Raw genomic sequence first — 20,325 nt, 5'->3', positions numbered from 1 at the left:
TCTCTGTCTGACTTGGAATGTATCTGTGAAGTCCCGTTTCTGAAAGTACAATCTATCACATTCTAATGCTTCATAACACTTTAAACCCACCTTCGAAACAGTAAGTGTGAACTCTAGAAACAACAATTCAACATTAAGGACTTTTTACTACGCTTTGTCTTGAGAATGTTAACTAAAAACACAAGGACACTAATAAATGCAAAAGCCTTATAGATACAATTTTAATGTATACATGAAAATGGTGTATTGGAAATGAAACTGGCTGAACTCCACAGTACATGCCGAAATAAGAGAAGGGCTTACAGAGCTTGATGCCCAAATGTAACGCTGGTTCTGCAAAACAGCCTAGCTAAGCTCCAAATTACAGTTTAAGATGAGATTGCATAACACGTTTTACCTGCTGGGGCAAAAAAGAAACTGGTTATTAGACAAACTACTTCTAGTCTGTCTGACAGGCTCAACGAACAGAGAAGGAGAGGAAAAGGTGAGATAAAATTCAGGCCCTCTGACTCAACACCTCACCAGTCCATAACACACCTTTACAGACCTGGGGCCTGTACTATGAAGCAGGGTTAACTTACTCAGATGTAACCCAGGGTCAACCTCCTAAACCGGGGTTGACAAAACCTGGTGTTGATTTGTTGAACCTGTGTTAACCTAATTGGAGTTTGTGCTCGTTCACATAAAAAGGGGCAGGTTGCAGCACACATCACCATTTTTCAATGATGGCGCTGTCACCTTACTTTACCGAAGAAGAATGCACGATTATTATGCGGAGCTATGAGGAGGAAATCGAACACATCGTCTGCCAATAAAGCAAGACAGGCTTGTTGGCAACGTATTGCTGATCGGGTAAATGCGTACGTACAATTCAATTGTTCCCCAAATCTGTTACAGATGATTAACCTGTGGAATGTCTAATATGTGTAAAAAAAAAAGACCTCCTTTCATTAATTACGCCCAGATGCAACACGATTCAGAAGTGGGCATAGGCCTACTAATAAATGTTTGGTTAATTTAATGTTTCCTAAATAGGCTACCTTGACTGTATGATTGCTATTCCTAATCCTGTCAATATTTCAGATGCAATAGCAGTGCCAAACGCACCTGGCAGCAGGTGAAGATGAAATATAAAAACATCGTTCAGAACAGTAGGTTTATATTCATAGCTTGATAAGCCCCACTTCGCCTAATTAATGGACATGCATTAGACCTATTTTGATATTAGTAATTACCCGCGATTGCATAAAACCCTTCTTTGATTTGCATTGCAGATAAATGGCCAGGGAAAACGACAAATGCATCCAACAGTTTAAATAGAGCAAGTACTACCTTGCAAATCATACGACATACAGTATTCTTGCTCAGATGTTCAGCATCACCGATGGAATACATAAATTGTCCACTGGCAAAATAGGCACATTATCTGCTCGATCGTCGGGGCATTGCTACACTGTAAAAAATGACTTTTGTACAGGAAAATGCTGGCAGCTGTGGTTACCAGGGAATTCCTGTAAAACATACAGCAGCACAGTAGATAACATTACAGACATAATATGTATATGGATTTACAGTGAATGAACCACGGCTGAGTCACATTAAAAGAACTGTTAAATCTACAAACAAGAGATCTCTTTTTTTTGTACATTTAACTGCTGTATTTGTTTTTACAGGAATTCCCTGGTAACCACAGCTGCCACTGTTTTCCTGTTAAAAAAAAAAGTCTTTTTTTTAACAGTGTACGATGGGTGATGTTACAGACGCCTGGCCCAATCAGCTGACAAAGATAACGAATTCCCTCGGCTGAGAATCTATATCTTTCATAGAAAATATTGTCCGGGTATGTCAGCGGATTCTGGCGGTCTTTAAAAACCCTCGCCCTGCGAAGAGAGCCCCTCACAATTTGTGCCCCAATATCAAATGGATCATCCAGGTAGGCCGGCATTGTCTTCGGAGTGGTTGAAGGTGGATGGACGGTACTTATAAAGGGAGTGGTTAAGCGAAAACCTCAAGCTAACCGAGAACATAACCTGCTCGGAGCAGGTTTGGCACACAGCGTAAATTGCCATGACAGCATACCTCGATCAAAACCTATCCACCTTTTGTAGTACGGGTTAACCGGAAAGTTACTCCACACGTCATCAACTTACTCCTGAAGTTACCCTAATAAGCCAGTAACCCTGCTTCGTAGTACAGGTCCCTGGACAAAAGATGTATCTTCTGGGTTAAAGGTGTCTTTCGTCATTCTTCTCCTCCTTGCACAGTCATTTTTGAGAACCATCTACTCCATACAGATTTACCACAGTGTCATACTCTTTGCATTTCTTCATAATTTATGTAAATAAAGTCTACGACATATTCAGTGACTTGGAAATGTTCATGTATCCCTCCACTGATTTGTCTGAAGTGGCAATTATTTACAGGTACTATACCAAGGCCTTCCATTATTTAGCCTATGCAACCCATCATCTTGGCTTTTATATTTTAAATGAATTTATGTCAAGTTGTAGAGTTTTGCTTTCAGTCTGACTTTAAGGCAGCTAATTGAAGAAATTTTTATTTATGTATTTTTTGGATTTGAAATGGCATAAAAAATGTGTGAAATAGCAAGTGCTCCTCCAATACTTTTGGAGGGCAGTGTATGTGTATGTGGGAGTTTGAGTGTTCTGCGCAATAAGATTGCTCTCTTCTGGACAGAGACCTCTGATGTTGTGCATGGAATCTGCTAGAGCCACTCTTCCAGTTTGGGGGCTTTAGCTCCTAATGCTCCTATGATCATTGGGACCACATTGGACTTTATCTCCCACATCTGCTTCAGCCATGAGTTTCTCATGTTCTTTCTTTGTGATGGCATTGTCAGCTGGGATTTCCACATTGATCACAATTGCTGTCTTCTTTTCCTTGTCAACCACCACTATGTCTGGTTGGTTGGCCAGCAGCTGCTTGTCTGTCTGGAATTTGAAGTCCCACAGGTCCTTAGCCCTGTCGTTCTCAACCACCTTCAGAGGTGTCTCACATAGGGACTTAGTTATGTCTGATCCACATGTGGCACAGCTGGTCCTGTACACTATTCCCAGCACTTGACTGTGCCTCTTCTGCGATAACAGTGTCTCAGACAGCTGGAATTTGAAGTCCCACAGTTCCTTAGCCCTGTCGTTCTCACCTTCAGAGGTGTCTCACATCGGGACGTCTGATCCATATGTGGCACAGCTGGTCCTGTACACTATTCCCAGCACTCGACTGTGCCTCTTCTGCGATAACAGTGTCTCAGACAGCTGAAAATTTAACAAGGAACAGAAGGAGGAGGTATTGTGGAAGACCAAGTTCCTCCATGGGATGTACCACTGACAGATACACGAAGTGGCTGACATCAAGAAATCCTACCTGTGGTGAGAAAAGACCAGACTAAAGGACAGCACAGAGGCTCTGATCATGGCAGCACAAAAACAAGCCCCAAGCACAAGATCTATCATGGCAGGCGTCTACCACAGATGACAGGACCCAAGTTGCAGGCTGTGCAAACAATATGTAAGTACTGTATGCTAAATCTGTCCAAAGTAGACCATTCTAGTGAAGGAAGCCATCAAGACAGACATGACAACTAAAAAGCGTTATACTGTTCTGTGGATGTGACTACAGAAACTGGGCCATACACACAGTGCAGCTTTTGTATGTTGCATCACCAGTCACAGCTTTTCGTGACATTGAGCATGGAAGGGTTTTAATACAAGAAAGCAGATCAAATCTAAGCGTGTATCTCCCAGGTGTCTTATGGAAAACTCAAGCTGAATTTTTACAAGTTGGTTTTTAAGAAAATCTTTCTCCGTTTTCCTCCACCATGAAGCTGTAAAACAACAAAATTTGCATTATGTAGGTATTCACGTGTGACCTAAATATGGCGTCCGCTGCTGTGGCTGTATCAGCTGCACCTGGCTTGCGAGACTTTCCAGGCAGTAGTGCCAAGTTCGTGCTTCGAGAAATGCGTTTATTTTTTGACAATCAGGATCTCCCTATTTGATGATGTAGATGAAATCCACCCCCCGCAACCTCGTTTTCCAATGACATTCCTGTGACAAGCAGAAGTTAGGAAATTCCGTGGAAAATTGAGTAGAAGACATTCGCTCGTAAAGGTGAGTAAGATCAGTTTTCAAATAATATAGAACATGTAATAATATAGAACACATGCCCTTCTGCTGCCCCTTTTCTCCTGGCTCCCCCGGGGCCCTGCATCCTAAACCCACTTCCGTCATCGCTCGCGACCGGCCACGTGGCTTCTGACGTGCCGGAGTGTTCCATGTCATATGGTAAGGTTCTGTACTCTTGTCTTGGCCCAACACACCAGCCACAGTAGTAATCGGATATTTAGCTGTGATCTGGGTCTCTGTGTGTGGATGGTCGCGTGTTTGTGGCCGTCACCACAATTTGGTTTTTGGGTGCTCTTAAGAGGAGTAACACTATGGTGTTCTACATTAGGGTATGGATGCTCACTAATTAGGAAACAGACTGTTGCTGTCACTGTTTGTTCATGTGTGGTTGTTTGTCATGGTATGTCATATGGTTGGGGCCCCGTCTCCTCGGTGTCTCACGTCACAGTTATTGTCTTCACCACTTGTCTCTTGTTCTTGTCTGTCTTTGGTCAGCCCTTCCTGATAGAAGCTGTCGGTTGGCTTTGAGTAGGATGTTGTAGGCTGATCGGGAAGGGCGGATGGGGGTCTCACACACACACCACATTCACTCATGCACTATATACCTTCTGTCTTGCAAGAATAAATTGCATATATGCGTATTAATGTTCATAAATGGTTCTGCCAGTGTGGCACTTACCATTACTACTATATATGCAGACGGGGGGAATTATAGAACATGTAATTCATGTGATTATGTACCTTTCTGTGAAGTTTGGTGGTGATCGAAGCCGTCGCATGCATATTTTTATGATCCACAACACCGGTTTCAAGCCGGCATGACGGCAGACATGCCAAAATCGCTGTTTTTTTTAGCTTGGAAACTACTGTCAGAAAACATAGTTTATTTGGCAGATCATTGCAAATCACACATTCAAATAATTATTAATTATTTGAATGTGTGAATTATGTCAACCTAATTATTATTATATAATAATTAGGTTTGACAGAGTGCCATCATTTTGAAATATAAACAATGAGCCACCGGTCATAGCTTTTTGATGTCCCTTAACCCTCCTGTCATCCTTGGGGTCAATTTGACCCCAAGCAATGTTGAACATCATAAAATATATGGTTCACTTTTTTTTTTTGGCTTCATATTTCATGACTTTTTGTCATTTGAAGAGACCAACAGAGTAAGCATGAAATATGCACGATGATATGTTTTCAAAGTCCTGTTCTAATATTATGTACATCGGTGATCCTTTGGGGTCAATTTGACCCCAAGCTAATTTGGCTGTGTGAAACATAAGATACACTAATATTGTACACATTATGGATCATATTATTATTGAAATAGTAAGGGTACGTGTACACACATTATATATATACACTCAACAAAAATATAAACGCAACACTTTTGGTTTTGCTCCCATTTTGTATGAGATGAACTCAAAGATCTAAAACTTTTTCCACATATACAATATCACCATTTCCCTCAAATATTGTTCACAAACCAGTCTAAATCTGTGATAGTGAGCACTTCTCCTTTGCTGAGATAATCCATCCCACCTCACAGGTGTGCCATACCAAGATGCTGATTAGACACCATGATTAGTGCACAGGTGTGCCTTAGACTGCCCACAATAAAAGGCCACTCTGAAAGGTGCAGTTTTATCACACAGCACAATGCCACAGATGTCGCAAGATTTGAGGGAGCGTGTAATTGGCATGCTGACAGCAGGAATGTCAACCAGAGCTGTTGCTCGTGTATTGAATGTTCATTTCTCTACCATAAGCCGTCTCCAAAGGCGTTTCAGAGAATTTGGCAGTACATCCAACCAGCCTCACAACCGCAGACCACATGTAACCACACCAGCCCAGGAACTCCACATCCAGCATGTTCACCTCCAAGATCGTCTGAGACCAGCCACTCGGACAGCTGCTGAAACAATCAGTTTGCATAACCAAAGAATTTCTGCACAAACTGTCAAACCGTCTCAGGGAAGCTCATCTGCATGCTCGTTGCCCTCATCGGGGTCTCGACCTGACTCCAGTTGGTCGTCGTAACCGACTTGAGTGGGCAAATGCTCACATTCGCTGGCGTTTGGCACGTTGGAGAGGTGTTCTCTTCATGGATGATGCGAAGGAGATGTGTTGCACTGCATGAGGCAAATGGTGGTCACACCAGATACTGACTGGTATCCCTCCCCCCAATAAAACAAAACTGCACCTTTCAGAGTGGCCTTTTATTGTGGGCAGTCTAAGGCACACCTGTGCACTAATCATGGTGTCTAATCAGCATCTTGGTATGGCACACCTGTGAGGTGGGATGGATTATCTCTGCAAAGGAGAACTGCTCACTATCACAGATTTAGACTGGTTTGTGAACAATATTTGAGGGAAATGGTGATATTGTGTATGTGGAAAAAGTTTTAGATCTTTGAGTTCATCTCATACAAAATGGGAGCAAAACCAAAGTGTTGTATTTATATTTTTGTTGAGTATATATATATATATATATATATATATATATATATATATATAGATATACACACACACACTGGTTATACTGGTGTTAGGAGCATGATAGGGAATTACCAATTACAGCATTATATTCTAGTTGTGAAAATATAATTTGGTACATTTGTTCAAATGTATAAATCTAAAAAAAAAGCTTTCTATTTCAAAGTAATCCTAACTAAACAAGAGTCACTGACAGTACACACAGTCTTGGGAACGGGGAGGGGCAAGCAACATTATCACGAGAACTTTCAGAATTCCCGCACAGTGACGCGGGAAAATATTGTTCATACAGTGTGGGGGTGGGGCAAAAGCATAAAAACTTGCACAACAGCCCTGGTCTAAATCATTTCTTAGCTGCTCTATGCTCTCTCTTTCTGAGTGCTCTGAAAATGAACTCAAGGGAAAGGTTTTCTGTCGCTGAAGTTCTTGACCATGAAAGTGATATAGAGGAGGATGTGTCTGAAACAGAGGATAATATAGAGAATGATATTGAGGATGACCCTGATTATGAGATGGAAGATAAGGATGAGGGTGAGGATGAGGATGAGGTTGACACTCCTGTTCCTCCGATTGTCTCTCCAGTTGCTCCTGTTCTCCATACTGTCTCTCAACAACAAGCAATAACCCTACTTTCCAAAAATGGAAATCTGACATGGTCTGTGTCCCCACCTGTACAACAGGGTAGACTTAGTGTTGCTAATGTCATCAGAATGGTGCCAGGCCCCACTGGATATGCTGTCAGCCATGTGCAAGATATAAAGTCAACATTAGAGCTCTTCATCACTCCAGCACCTATATACCATATATATCTCACTCCAGTTCCTTCAAATTTTGTGTCAATCAATGAGATTTTATGATGATTTATATATTTCGCTATATCCACATAACAGATTTTCTAGGTTCATAAAGGGGTGCGGGAGTATGGGATTGCTTTGTAAAGATTTTTTTATGATGGTTAGTAAACACATTTTAAGTACCTGTCACAAAAAAAAACTGTGTTACAATAAGAATTATAATAATTTTCAGAGGATTTATTTAAGTGGGGTCAAAATGACCCCAAAGATAAAGGGTGTCAGCAAGATTTGAGGGATACAGAAGGGTTAAGCACACAGACGTAAATTATCAAGCTCTTCTGACCTTCAAATGCTCATAACTTTCTTCATATGTGACATAGAACAAATATTTAAACACCATTTTGAAGGTCTCAATAAGCTCTTTCCAACCACACCATTTCTGTTACAATTCCTTTAACTTTAATTTTTTTTTTTAATCACATACCTACATTATGTATAGTTTCCCCAATCACAGCCAGAGAAGACTAGAACTACTTCAGAGCTACCATGGGTCTTGGTGGCTTCTCTCATTGTTTTCCTTCAGTCGCTTTTTTAAGACTGCCAATTCCACAAATATTTACCACACTGTAAATCACTGATGTGATATCAGCTGCAAGCAGATTTCAGCGTTCAGCTTCAGACATTCATGTCACTGACTTGAGTGAAGAAAACTGGACGTAAACGTGATAATAAATTAAGTCCCTTCGATCTGAGGTGGATTTGCATATCGAATTGGCACAATTTTTACGCCGGATGCCCTTCTTGACATAATTCCACCGGGAACCTTCCGCACTGAAACCAAGTGCACTTTTCACTTGGTCACCACCCTGCGTTAAAGTGATGATGAGGAGGCTAATTGTTTGAATGAAAACGGTGGGCAGACAGCAACATATTCTACTACAACAGCAACAATTATTAAGCAGAACTTAAACAAAATGCAGGCTAAAGGGTCTATAAAGTGAATTCTTACAGGGAAACTGTGAACTAATATGTTTCGGTTCCATTCAGCAAACAGCGATCAGCGGAGCTCGCGCGCAGCACAGCGATGCACAAAGCAAAAATAAATACACTTCAACAAATAGCCACCCTCACCAAAGATGATTTAACACAGCTTTTTTTTTATCTACCTGAATAGTTTCCCGACGACGTTCCGAAGCAAGAAAGGCAAAAATCACTAGGAAAGTCTCCGTGCCACTCCCTTTAAAGTGAGTCTGCACTCATGTGCTTGAGCTCGCGCAGCAGAAGGGGGCGTTTTTCTTTCATTTGTCAGACGCTGGTTTGGCTCACCGGAAGTATAGCGACGGCCATTTTACTACTCCTAACAGCGTTTTCAGGAGTTTCCTGTCTATCCCACTTATCCTTACTCTCACGAGCGCCACTAGCTTATCTTATGGCAAGCTAAAAGTGACCGCTCTCCCTGCTCAGAGTGCCGCTCTCATTGGACCGACATCTCTACTAATTTTGGAATTGTGGGAGAGCTCGCGCCCACAGATTGAACTCGCCGGACTACTTTCGCCACACTCTCACGAGCGCCACTAGCTTGCGCTCGTGAGAGTGTGCTCTTCCGCATCAAACTACATCGTGCCAATGTTTACAATGTGCTTGAGCAATAACAGGTGAAGTTGCTCATAAACTATTTATTACGGCCACTCTTAAAACTTCAGTTATCTTTAGAATTTTATTACTGGTAAATTTTAGAATTTAGATTTGAGAACTACTTTTTACGCATCAAAAAGTTGGGCAGTTCGGCCATAACTAGCATGTCCACTTTTAGCTTGCCATAAGCTAAGCTAGTGGCACTCGTGAGAGCGTGCCCGTCATGTGTCCAGCAGACATTTTCATGGTGAAGTCGCCACCTAGTGTCAGCAGGTCTCAACAGCAGCTAAAGAGAGCAGTCACTTCGTGAGAGGAGGGTCCACCCTGGACAGATCACCAGTTTATGGCAGAGCCTACACACATACTCACACCTGCATTCAATTTAAAGATTCCAGTCAACATTTATATCACCTTTACAGCAGCCAGATGGTGTCCAAAGTGCTTTACAGTGAAATCAAAGATCAATAATTCACAAAAGTAAAACAAACATACAACAGAGATTAAGTTAGTTATTTTGGGCTTTTAGGAATCAGAAAAAAATATGTTTAAATTTGTTAAAAGAAGGAAAACAAAGTTATAAATCAGCACATTCAGTTTTCAAGAATTACTGAAATTGATACTCCAATCCATGATGCAGAATCAATCAATCAATCAATTTTATTTATATAGCGTCAAATCACAACAAACAGTTGCCCCAAGGCGCTTTGTATTGTAAGTCAAGGCCATACAATAATTACGTAAAAACCCCAACGGTCAAAACGACCCCCTGTGAGCAAGCACTTGGCGACAGTGGGAAGGAAAAACTCCCTTTTAACAGGAAGAAACCTGAATCAATGTAAACTCTTTGCTTTTAAATCAATTTGTAATTTAGATTTGATAAATACACATAAACGCATATATGGGTGGTTGTTGGGACTCCTGACATAGACTTTTTGTAGTTTTAAGTGTCAAATACACAAAAAAATGAATTTATTCAAAACCTTCTCAGTGTTTATGTAATTAATCATCCACTTTTTCACATTTTTCAGCCAAACATGACAAACCTCAGGTAGTGTGACTGTCCCAAGCACATTTCAGGAAGTTTAAACTGAAATAAAATTAATATAATTCTCCTCAGTTCAGGGCTGTGCTCAGTGCTTGAAACATCATGTGGTGTGACACCCCATTAATGCAGTTTTTCAATTATTAATTTATATGTATATAAAAAAATGACAGAATAAAGATCCACATTACTTTATTTACACATTTCTTTATTTACATATGTACATTGTGGCCAGTTGAATCATTATGTGGACGCAATTGTTCCATGGACTCGGAAGCGATAGAGACATGTGTACTCAGGTTGACCCCAGTTGCTGAGGACACGCAGCTCCACAAACCGCTGAACCTCGCTGTGTTTCTGCAGGCAGAGTAGAGAACAAAGTTCATACTGTTAGAATGTGTGAAGTTCTGCAGGACACCAGGCTGCTGCCTTGTAGTAAAAATCAGAGGATTAAAATTAAAGCCGACAGATAAAATACTGCAGTCAAAACAAGATCAGTTCCTCTGAACTCACAGAAAGCTCAAAGGTCTGGGTCGGATCACCGTCCTGATTGTAGGTAAATTTCCCCAGCAGAGTCCGTTCTTCCTCCTTGCTGACCATCCCCTGAGAAAGACCAAGTGAGAACATGTGAGAAAAGCGAACGGAACCAAAGTTGAGAATGTACCACTTAAGCTAACCGCAATGCTAATGACCATAAGGACAAGAACTCAAAAATGAAAAACACTACAGATTAGTGAAGTGTTCTCACAGAACGTGATTTTGGTCATTATTGTATTTATGTAAAACTGATAAAAATAAAGTAAAATTTAATGTTACCATAGGCCCCTGTTACCGCGAGCATAAGCATTACCCTTTCACAATAAAGCACCTTACTGTGTTCTGAGGTTGTTTACTGTTTAAAACCAATTAGTTTTTGCTTTTGTTGAAAACAGTCACAATTAACTATGTTGCATATGTTCAGGGATGGATTAAACATAAAATAATTAGCAATCAACTACTGAATCGAAATTAATTGTAATATTAAAAACAATTAATGTAAAACAGTTCTTAATGTTCCATCTATACATTTTTTAAATACTGAAGCAAATTCAACGGCTACAATTTTTCAGATTTTGTTAGCAGTCAAAGTTTCTTTGATCAGATGGCAACATTTCAAAATATCTGAATTAAACACGATTCCCACAGTTCAGTTAACACTGTGTTTGTTAACACATTAACAGCATATCTATGAGCAGGGAAACAACAATTCAACAATTCTCTCAGTAAATAAATTAGTTTTGTGTAGTTCCACATTTCTTTTTTCTAGATTGTGATCACTTACGTAGATTTCGAAGTCTTTAGGTGCCGAGTCAATGCGCCCACTGGGGGAGTTGCTGCGCGGCACGTGATCCAGTGTCACATGACTAATTTTGACGGGGTGTGAAAGGGAGATGAGAAGTGTTCCTTTTGTACCCTGGAATGGCCAACACCTCCCTGGGAACAGCCCCGAGTGGCCCTGAAATAACAGAGCAGGAATCAGACCCAATAGTAAACATTCAATCATCTTTACAGACAATATCTTCAGACAGAAGAAGAGTTCGTGGCAACAAATAACCCAAGGAAAGACAAAAAAGATTTTGGTAAAAAACATACCTGGATAACAACGCTTGGACTCTGTGACCTGCACCACCGAAAGAAGCCAAAGAGACGCCCACAGCCTGAACCACCGTGGTAGGTTTGAGAACTTCGGCTTTGGACCACCCTGGAACCTACCAAGAATAAAACAACCACTGATTCAATGTAAAGCAAAATAACCTTCACCAATGAAGAAACTACATAAACTTTGGCAAACAAAAGCTATGAGGAAATTCACTCTTAATTAACAAACAAAGTCATTCAACAGGATACAGAAAAATCAATGAAACAAAGTTGTGATCATGAACGTCATTAAAATGTTGAGCTTTCAGTGATTTCTCTAAACTGTTCATTTTCTGGGATGGAATGACTGTACAACATACATCCTGAATGAGAAAAAAAAAAATCTAAAATCTAAATCATGTTGGTTTCATGGCACAGACCTTTCACTGTAAAAAAAAAAGAATAGTTGAGAATATAGTTGAGAGTATTCTCAACTATTCTTTTTTACAGTGTTGTTTTAGGCAAAGCTCAGACATTTTTAACAGGGTTGAGGTCAGGATTTAGTCATGGCCAGTCCTAAAGCTGAACGTTAGCCTGCTTTATCTGTTCCACAGTCAGCTTTGATATGTGTTTGATGTCATTCTCCTTTTGAAACACCCGATTGTGTCCATGTTCCAAACATCTGGCTGATGGTTTGAGGTTGTGATGAAGAATTCTCAGCTAGTCCTCCTTCTACAACCCCTGGCAAAAATTATGGAATCACCAGCCTCGGAGGATGTTCATTCATTTGTTTAATTTTGTACAAAAAAAGCAGATCACACACATGACACAAAACTAAAGTCATTTCAAATGGCAACTTTCTGGCTTTAAGAAACACTATAAGAAATCAAGAAAAAAAGATTGTGGCAGTCAGTGACGGTTACTTTTTTAGACCAAGCAGAGGAAAAAAATATGGAATCACTCAATTCTGAGGAAACAATTATGGAATCACCCTGTAAATTTTCATTCCCAAAACTAACACCTGCATCATATCAGATCTGCTCATTAGTCTGCATCTAAAAAGGAGTGATCACACCTTGGAGAGCTGTTGCACCAAGTGGACTGACATGAATCATGGCTCCAACACGAGAGATGTCAGTTGAAACAAAGGAGAGGATTATCAAACTCTTAAAAGAGAGTAAATCATCATGCAATGTTGCAAAAGATGTTGGTTGTTCACAGTCAGCTGTGTCTAAACTCAGGACCAAATACAAAAAACATGGGAAGGTTGTTAAAGGCAAACATACTGGTAGACCCAGGAAGACATCAAAGCGTCAAGACAGAAAACTTAAAGCAATATGTCTCAAAAATCCAAAAATGCACAACAAAACAAATGAGGAACGAATGGGAGGAAACTGGAGTCAACGTCTATGACTGAACTGTAAGAAACCGCCTAAAGGAAATGGGATTTACATACAGAAAAGCTAAACGAAAGCCATCATTAACACCTAAACAGAATAAACAAGGTTACAATGGGCTAAAGAAAAGCAATCGTGGACTGTGGATGACTGGATGAAAGTGATATTCAGTGATGAATCTCAAATCTGCATTGGGCAAGGTGATGATGCTGGAACTTTTTTTGGTGCCGTTCCAATGAGATTTATAAAGATGATTTCCTGAAGAGAACATCTAAATTTCCACAGTCATTGATGATATGGGCCTGCATGTCAGGTAAAGGCACTGGGGAGATGGCTGTCATTACATCATCAATAAATGCACAAGTTTACGTTGATATTTTGGACAACTGAAGGGATGTTTGGGGATGATGAAATCATTTTCAAGATTATAATGCATCTTGCCATAGAGCAAAAACTGTGAAAACGTTCCTTGCAAAAAGACACATAGGATCAATGTCATGGCATAGGGTCAATGTCAACGAGCAGATCTGATTTGATGCAGGTTTTAGTTTGGGGGATGGAAATTTACAGGGTGATTCCATATTTTATTCCTCAGAACTGAGTGATTCCATATTTTTTTCCTCTGCTTGGTCTAAAAAAGTAACCATTACTGACTGTCACAATCTTTTTTCTTGATTTCTTATAGTGTTTCTTAAAGCCAGAAAGTTGCCATTTGAAATGACTTTAGTTTTGTGTCATGTCTGTGATCTGCTTTTTTTCCACAAAATTAAACAACTGAATGAACATCCTCTGAGGCCGGTGATTCCATAATTTTTGCCAGGGGTTGTATGTGTATGTAAACGTCTGACCGCAATATGAATCCTGTTTAACGTTTTCTCTCAATCAGAAAGTCATGTCAAATGAGTCCAGCAAAGTTATCACATGAAATTTCAATAAAAATAATCAATACATGCAGCCCGAACAGACATTTGTAGCATTGGTGGCCACAGAGAGAATCAAACCTGCAGCCAAATTCTGATGAATAAAGTCACGTGACTAAGACATGGAGAATTTTACCAACCTAGAGACTCCAGGGCAAAGTCAGCCATCCTGTCGGCTGCGGGTTGTCCACAGCCTGTGGAGCACCGCTGGTCACACAGTCTGCTCTCATCGTACTCCTGATGAAGATACAACATGCAAATGGACAGACAGAACAAAAAGACTAAAATGACAACATGCTCCATCTGCCTGTAAAAAACGTTCATCACAATTTAATGACAAAGATTTGTGTAAAAGAAAAAAATCTAACTGAAAATCTCTTGTGGTTGGAATTGAATGTTGAATATCATCTCTCGTGTAGACACAACTTCTAGATCCACCTACCCTGATGTGTTCAGCGAGCCACCTCTCCAAGGCCTGTTTCACTTCGGGGGTCAGACTATCGGAGTCAATGACAGAATCGAGTTCGGCAGGATGTCTGTGCTTGATGGGTAAGAACTCCTGGGACAGTCACAAGACAAATAAAGTCAAGGTCTTGTCTTCATCTTAATAGTCAATGATAATTTAATGAATAAATTATGTTAATATCAGAGCAGTAAAAATATCCAAACTTGTATATTTTGTACTTCACTTTACAAGTTGTCATTTCACATAAGTGCTGCCAAACATCAAACATAATTCTAACCTGAAATAAGGTGACTCTTACAGTCCTCTGAGTTAGTCTGGATCCACTTACTGAGCTGGTTTACAAATTTTGATTCATATGGTGTGACTGTCACTGAGGTTTCCTTCAGGACAGCCTGACCTGAGTCTGAAATCAGCTTCTGACTTTCTTCAAAGTATTATGTTCATTATTTGTAACTTTTTGTTGAAACATTTTTTGACACAAGACTTTAGCAACAATGAACACTAGATTTTCCTTTTTGAAAGTATGTCCAAACTTTTGACTAGTACTGTGGGTTATTTTTGGTTTTTATGTGTAAAACTGTGCACCAACTCTTGACTTCTTGGCTTCCGTGACTTAGTTTGCTTACATAATGTGGTTCAACCACTTAGAATATTTATTGCAAAGATCTATGACTTGAATACTTAACTTGAATATTCACTTTTTTGTCCGACTGTTTTATTTTACCAACTAAAAATATGTTACAATATAAGAGAATGTAATAAAACTGCATCTGATTACAGCCTTAAAAACTGACCAAAGAACTGAACCAACATTTGGTCAAGACAGCGTCAACAGCATTGACAAAAAATTATCATTAAAAACAATCTGTTTCTTACCAGAAGACGAGTAAGCAGTTCTTGCACAGCAACGGGCAGAATGGCTGAATCCTGGAAACAACAATAACAAAAAATTATGATCAAGAACATGAAAGATAATCCTCACATTAATCAGAATTTCTTCTAATAAACTGCTGGAAACTTTGAGAATCTTTGCTGTCAGTTCTGTACTAAAAACAAAGTTTTACATACTGAATCTCTTCCTGACATGTGACTGTATTTCTATATTATGAACAAGAACAATGAACACTGCTCTGAAACAGGATGCAATATTTCAAAAGTTGGTAATTCCTGAAAGTCTTCAGAATTTAAGTGACTTGTGAAATGAAAAACCAACTAGTTTTATAATCAAGTCAAAGCTAAACACTTCATATACAGCTTCTCTTTGACTAATTAGATTCCGTTTGTAACTACGCAGGGACGCCAAGTGCAATAAAGTACAAAGCAAACCAGTGGAAGGGCAGCACTCTGCTAACCTGCATGTTAACTATCAGTGTTTATGACACCATAAAGCAGGTTTCAAATTAAACCTCACACAATCTCCCCTCCTACAGTTGTTGGAGGTTATAACAGTGCATCATCTGCAAACAGCTATACCCAGTAAGATTTTTAAATACTCAAAATTTCACATTATATACATCTAGACATCCATCAGCCAGCAGAGATTATTTGTAGGTGAAGCCTACCACTGCAGATGTAGCCTTCATGGTGCTGGGTTGAAGAGTGGTTGGAGAAACGGCGTCAGTCTGGTATTCAATTTGAAGTCGAGTCGTCCTGCCAGGCAAAAATGGGAAGAACCACCAAAGACCTGGAGAAAATGGGGAAAACACTAAGAATCACAGAGGAAAAAGAAACCAAGTACTGCTGTTCAAAATTTTAATTGAAAAAGTGAGAAAAAATGTGACAGTGGAACTTGGAGAAGCTGGTGGAATTTACTGGAAATTAAATCAACAAATGGTCTGCAATCAACACCAAAAGTAACGTTGTGACAAAAAATGACTGATGCCATTTTCATCTTCAACAATATTCACCTCGACAGTGTCGCTGATAATGACAGCTTCACAACTTTAAGTTCATGCACAGCCGTCAGCAGTGAAAGTTTTGTGAGTACGAATTGAACATGTACTCCTTTTACAGTTATATAGAGTTTGAGTTTTCATGTGAATCATCTTTAAAACCCCATACTTATATGTCTGCGTGAAACACACTATTGCTTTATTTATTTATTTTTGCATGAAACGGAGCTGTGATGACAATACAACTAAATGTTTAATTTTAGTTAAACAGGAAAATTCAATCTGCATTTTAACAGTTTTATACTTTTGAGCAAATTTCTGCAGAATAAAAAGTTTCCCCAGCAAAATATTTGTGATGAGCTTGGACATTTCTGCAAAACTTGTATTTAAGTGGAAATTAATTTATTTTGAAATTGATCTGAAGACTGGGTGAGAGGAGGGTGGGGGGCACAGCTGCAGTTGCAAACCTGAGCCTTCTGAATGTTGATGTTACTTACTGAGAAGGATGAGGATGAGAAGAAGATTACGTGCCTTCTTCATTGCAGCTGCTGTGAAGAAAAGACAAATTTTTTAAAGAATAAATTCCCTTTAGCTACAGAGTTGCATGTTCAGATTCATGAACTCAGAACTGCGGCTGCCATTGTGTTGAGGTGAAATGGTTTCAGTATTACCTTTGTAGTGAACAGACACAATGTTTTTATCACCATCAGTGTGGTTGACAGTGACAGGCGGCTCGGCATCTGCAGATCTGCTGTCGTCTTTAACAGGCAGACGGGCCTTACGAGTGCCGCTCTTCTTGTTGAAAACCCTGGAGAAGTGTGGGTAGATTACATGAGAACTCATAATATGAGGAAAAAGAAAAGAAACAGGCTGCCAAGAGAATATCACAATTAAAGTTATAAATCAGAATGACATCACATACCTGACAGGGGTCTCAAGAACTGAAGCACTTGTAATGTTCCTGGAGTCTTTGTCCTCATCATAAATATAACAGCTCTTAGACATGAGGCGGAGACTTCTACGAGTCATGACTAGAAAGAGAGAGACAGAGAGAATAAAATGACATCTTAATTCAGTACTTCACAATTAAAATTCCATTATTTGTGGATACAGTTAATCAATCAACAGCACACACTGACCCCTCATGCTTAATGCTAAGAATAGTACATTCTTGTGTATCAAAAGGAACATATTGAGAGAAATATTTGCGGTAAAATACACTTGTCAAATTTTCAAATCAGTTAAGTGCAAAAATTTTCTAAACATTTAATTAGACAAAAAAAAAAAAGAATGGAAAGCTGCTGAATAGCTGATATTTATGAATTTATTTTTTAAAACTAAATTTCTTTCAGGTGGATTTTTATGGATTCAGTTCCTACAACATTCATTCATTTTGGATGCAGTTAACTTCAAATTAACAGGCTGCATGATAATTTTTTTTCAACTCTGTTGCCGTTTTCAAAATACTGGTGCTTTTTTGCAGGTAAACGGAAGTTACTCCAAATATTAATCTGATTTGGGTTTCATTTTGCACAATTTTTATGTGATAATAAGCAACATAAAATACTAGTAGCAGTAAGCAGACTTATTTAACTGCACTTTTAACACAGAGGCACATTTAATGCTTTTTCAAAATGTTCAGTTTCTTATAGACGATAAATATAAAATATTTTAGATGTTCTTGAACTTCAGTATTTATTTATTCATGTTTTTAACATTCTCATTAACATTTTAACATCATATTTTAACTGAGTGATTATCAGCAGCTGTTTTGTGTTCTGTAAAAGGGACAGAAATATTTTTTATAAAAATGGATTAAAAACAGCAGATTTTTTTAAAACAATTTGCCAGTGTCCAAAACCTTAACTTGTAAAGTACGATGTATTAATGTTGTAGTACTACAGTCTGGAAGCTTTTCACTACACAATAATTAAAAACTATCATCACAAAACTAATAAATTAGCTCACAGAAGCTAATAAAACAACAAACACGAGTGTTAAAAGTCTGAATAATTTACCTGGTTGTGATGTGAAGTAGTTCTGGTTAACGTTCAACGTCTGTCAGGAACAAACCTCAGAGTCTCCTTTCTTTCAAATTGTGTTAGCAGACTAAAAGGTTTTCAGTTTGTGCTGATAAAACCCGCAGACTGATGAATAAAACACAGAGTGATGCTCAGATGCTCCCAGCAGCTACCAGCGTCCAACTTATGCTAACAAGTGAACAAAAACGCTTTGTAGCGACAAATTACCTCACACGTCACTAAGTAGCTCCCCCACCCCCGAACAAAGCAAGCTTTGTATTAAATATGAAATTATTTAATCCGCATATTACGTCATAAAGAAACTCACTTCCAGTGACACCTCCCTCACCCGCGAACCAAACTAACTTCCGGTGACACCGCCCCCTCTCCCCGCGAGACAAACTCACACTTCCGGTGACCCATTTCTACTGCTATTATTATTATTATTATTATTATTATTATTATTATTATTATTATTATTATTATTATTATTTATATTAATATTTTTAATTTATTTATTCTTTATTATTTCGATTGCATTTGAAATTCATTTTAAAGTCTGTGTAGATTGAATTGATTAAGCGGTTGAAGATGAGTGAGTGATTCTGATTTCCTTTGTTTTTCTTTCTTATCATATGCCCAGATTTATTTATTTAATTTATTATTTATTGATGTATTTATTTATTTATTGGATTATATATTTATTTATTTTAAATCTGTGGCACATTGATGTTTGTAAGTGAATGTTCAGTAAAGCATGAAGAAAATCTTAAAAACTGTTCAATCTATTATTTTTTTTAATTCATGGTTCTGTTTTCCACTTGTGTGTGTGTGTGTGTGTGTGTGTGTGTGTGTGTGTGTGTGTGTGTGTGTGTGTGTGTGTGTGTGTGTGTGTGTGTGTGTGTGTGTGTGTGTGCGCTCCACCTCCACTATGTTGCATTTCTGATCTTGAGCGGTTCCTCTCCTGCACCTTTTCCTATAATCTCTGTGTTTACATTCATGTGAGAAGGCGTCTCGATATTAAGACTTTGATGACGGCACACTCGCCTGCTTCAGAGGACTCTTGACTTGGCTCGATGTCAGGAGGTTTTTCTTTACCAAAGAAAGAATTTTGCTGTCATCCACTTAAATTGTCTTCCAGAACTTTTGGTGTCGCACCAAAATTTGATTTGGCCACTCCTTACAGTTTTCAGTCTGATAGGCTGAAAAACAAAATAAACCTAATAATGTCTCCTTTATTTGCACTGACATGCAGATTCAACACGTGAAACCAACTCCAGACTTTTGAACTGTTTAATAGGTCACAGAATAATGAGGGAACACATCACCATGATCCTGTCTTTCAGTCAGTTGTCCAATTACATATGACCTCTGATAATGAAGGGACTGTTTATTAAAACGGCTGTACATAACTCTGTAAAGCTTTGACACTATGACCACATTTTCAAAGCTTCATTTTGACTTTATTGTGGTGATGGTGTACTGTACCGCATATACAGTCTATGGGAGTACAGAGGAAAAAGTACAGGTATTTTCCTTCTCCAAATAGTTACGTGTTAAATGTTTTGCTCAGTACTGTATGCCCTTTTTTCTAAAAAAGAAAATTTAACAACTAGGATCAAAAACATGAAGTCCTAAAATAACTGAGCTCTGCTGTGGAGGTTTTTCTTCCCTTCTCCTCACATTCCTCTCTCTCCTTGGCTGCTCTAATGTTACACCAGGAATCAGCTTTTTAGATTGTGATAAACTATTTACTGACACTGTACCAAACTTCAGTCAGTTTGTGCTCCACTTTTCATTTGTTTTTCTAAGAATGAGGACACAGATGTTCTTAAGCAGTGTGTTCTTATTGCATTAGTCGTGAGAACCACAGACACATTCTGCATTATAA

General features: G+C 38.9%; 1 protein-coding gene and 1 long non-coding RNA gene across 2 annotated transcripts in view; both read right to left on the bottom strand.

Moving 5' to 3' along the window:
• cpt1cb (carnitine palmitoyltransferase 1Cb) overlaps window positions 1-8,717 on the bottom strand; it is a 96,489-nt gene extending 87,772 nt beyond the window's left edge. Inside the window, exon 1 of the mRNA XM_034189850.1 lies at window positions 8,611-8,717. The gene's annotated coding sequence lies outside the window, so the exon portion shown is untranslated. The remainder of the gene's footprint in view (window positions 1-8,610) is intronic.
• A 5,780-nt stretch (window positions 8,718-14,497) lies between these two features.
• On the bottom strand, window positions 14,498-16,195 carry LOC117528511. Its single transcript, XR_004565792.1, has 3 exons — window positions 16,084-16,195; window positions 15,398-15,448; window positions 14,498-14,614 (listed from the first exon to the last, which is right to left on the bottom strand). It is a non-coding gene; the product is annotated as an uncharacterized LOC117528511 (long non-coding RNA).
• Between the last annotated feature and the right edge of the window lie 4,130 nt (window positions 16,196-20,325).

Source organism: Thalassophryne amazonica, chromosome 16 (assembly GCF_902500255.1).
Source record: "Thalassophryne amazonica chromosome 16, fThaAma1.1, whole genome shotgun sequence".
NCBI classification, from domain to species: domain Eukaryota; kingdom Metazoa; phylum Chordata; class Actinopteri; order Batrachoidiformes; family Batrachoididae; genus Thalassophryne; species Thalassophryne amazonica.
Note: the sequence above shows the minus strand (reverse complement) of the source record. Positions and strands in the feature narration are given on the sequence as shown.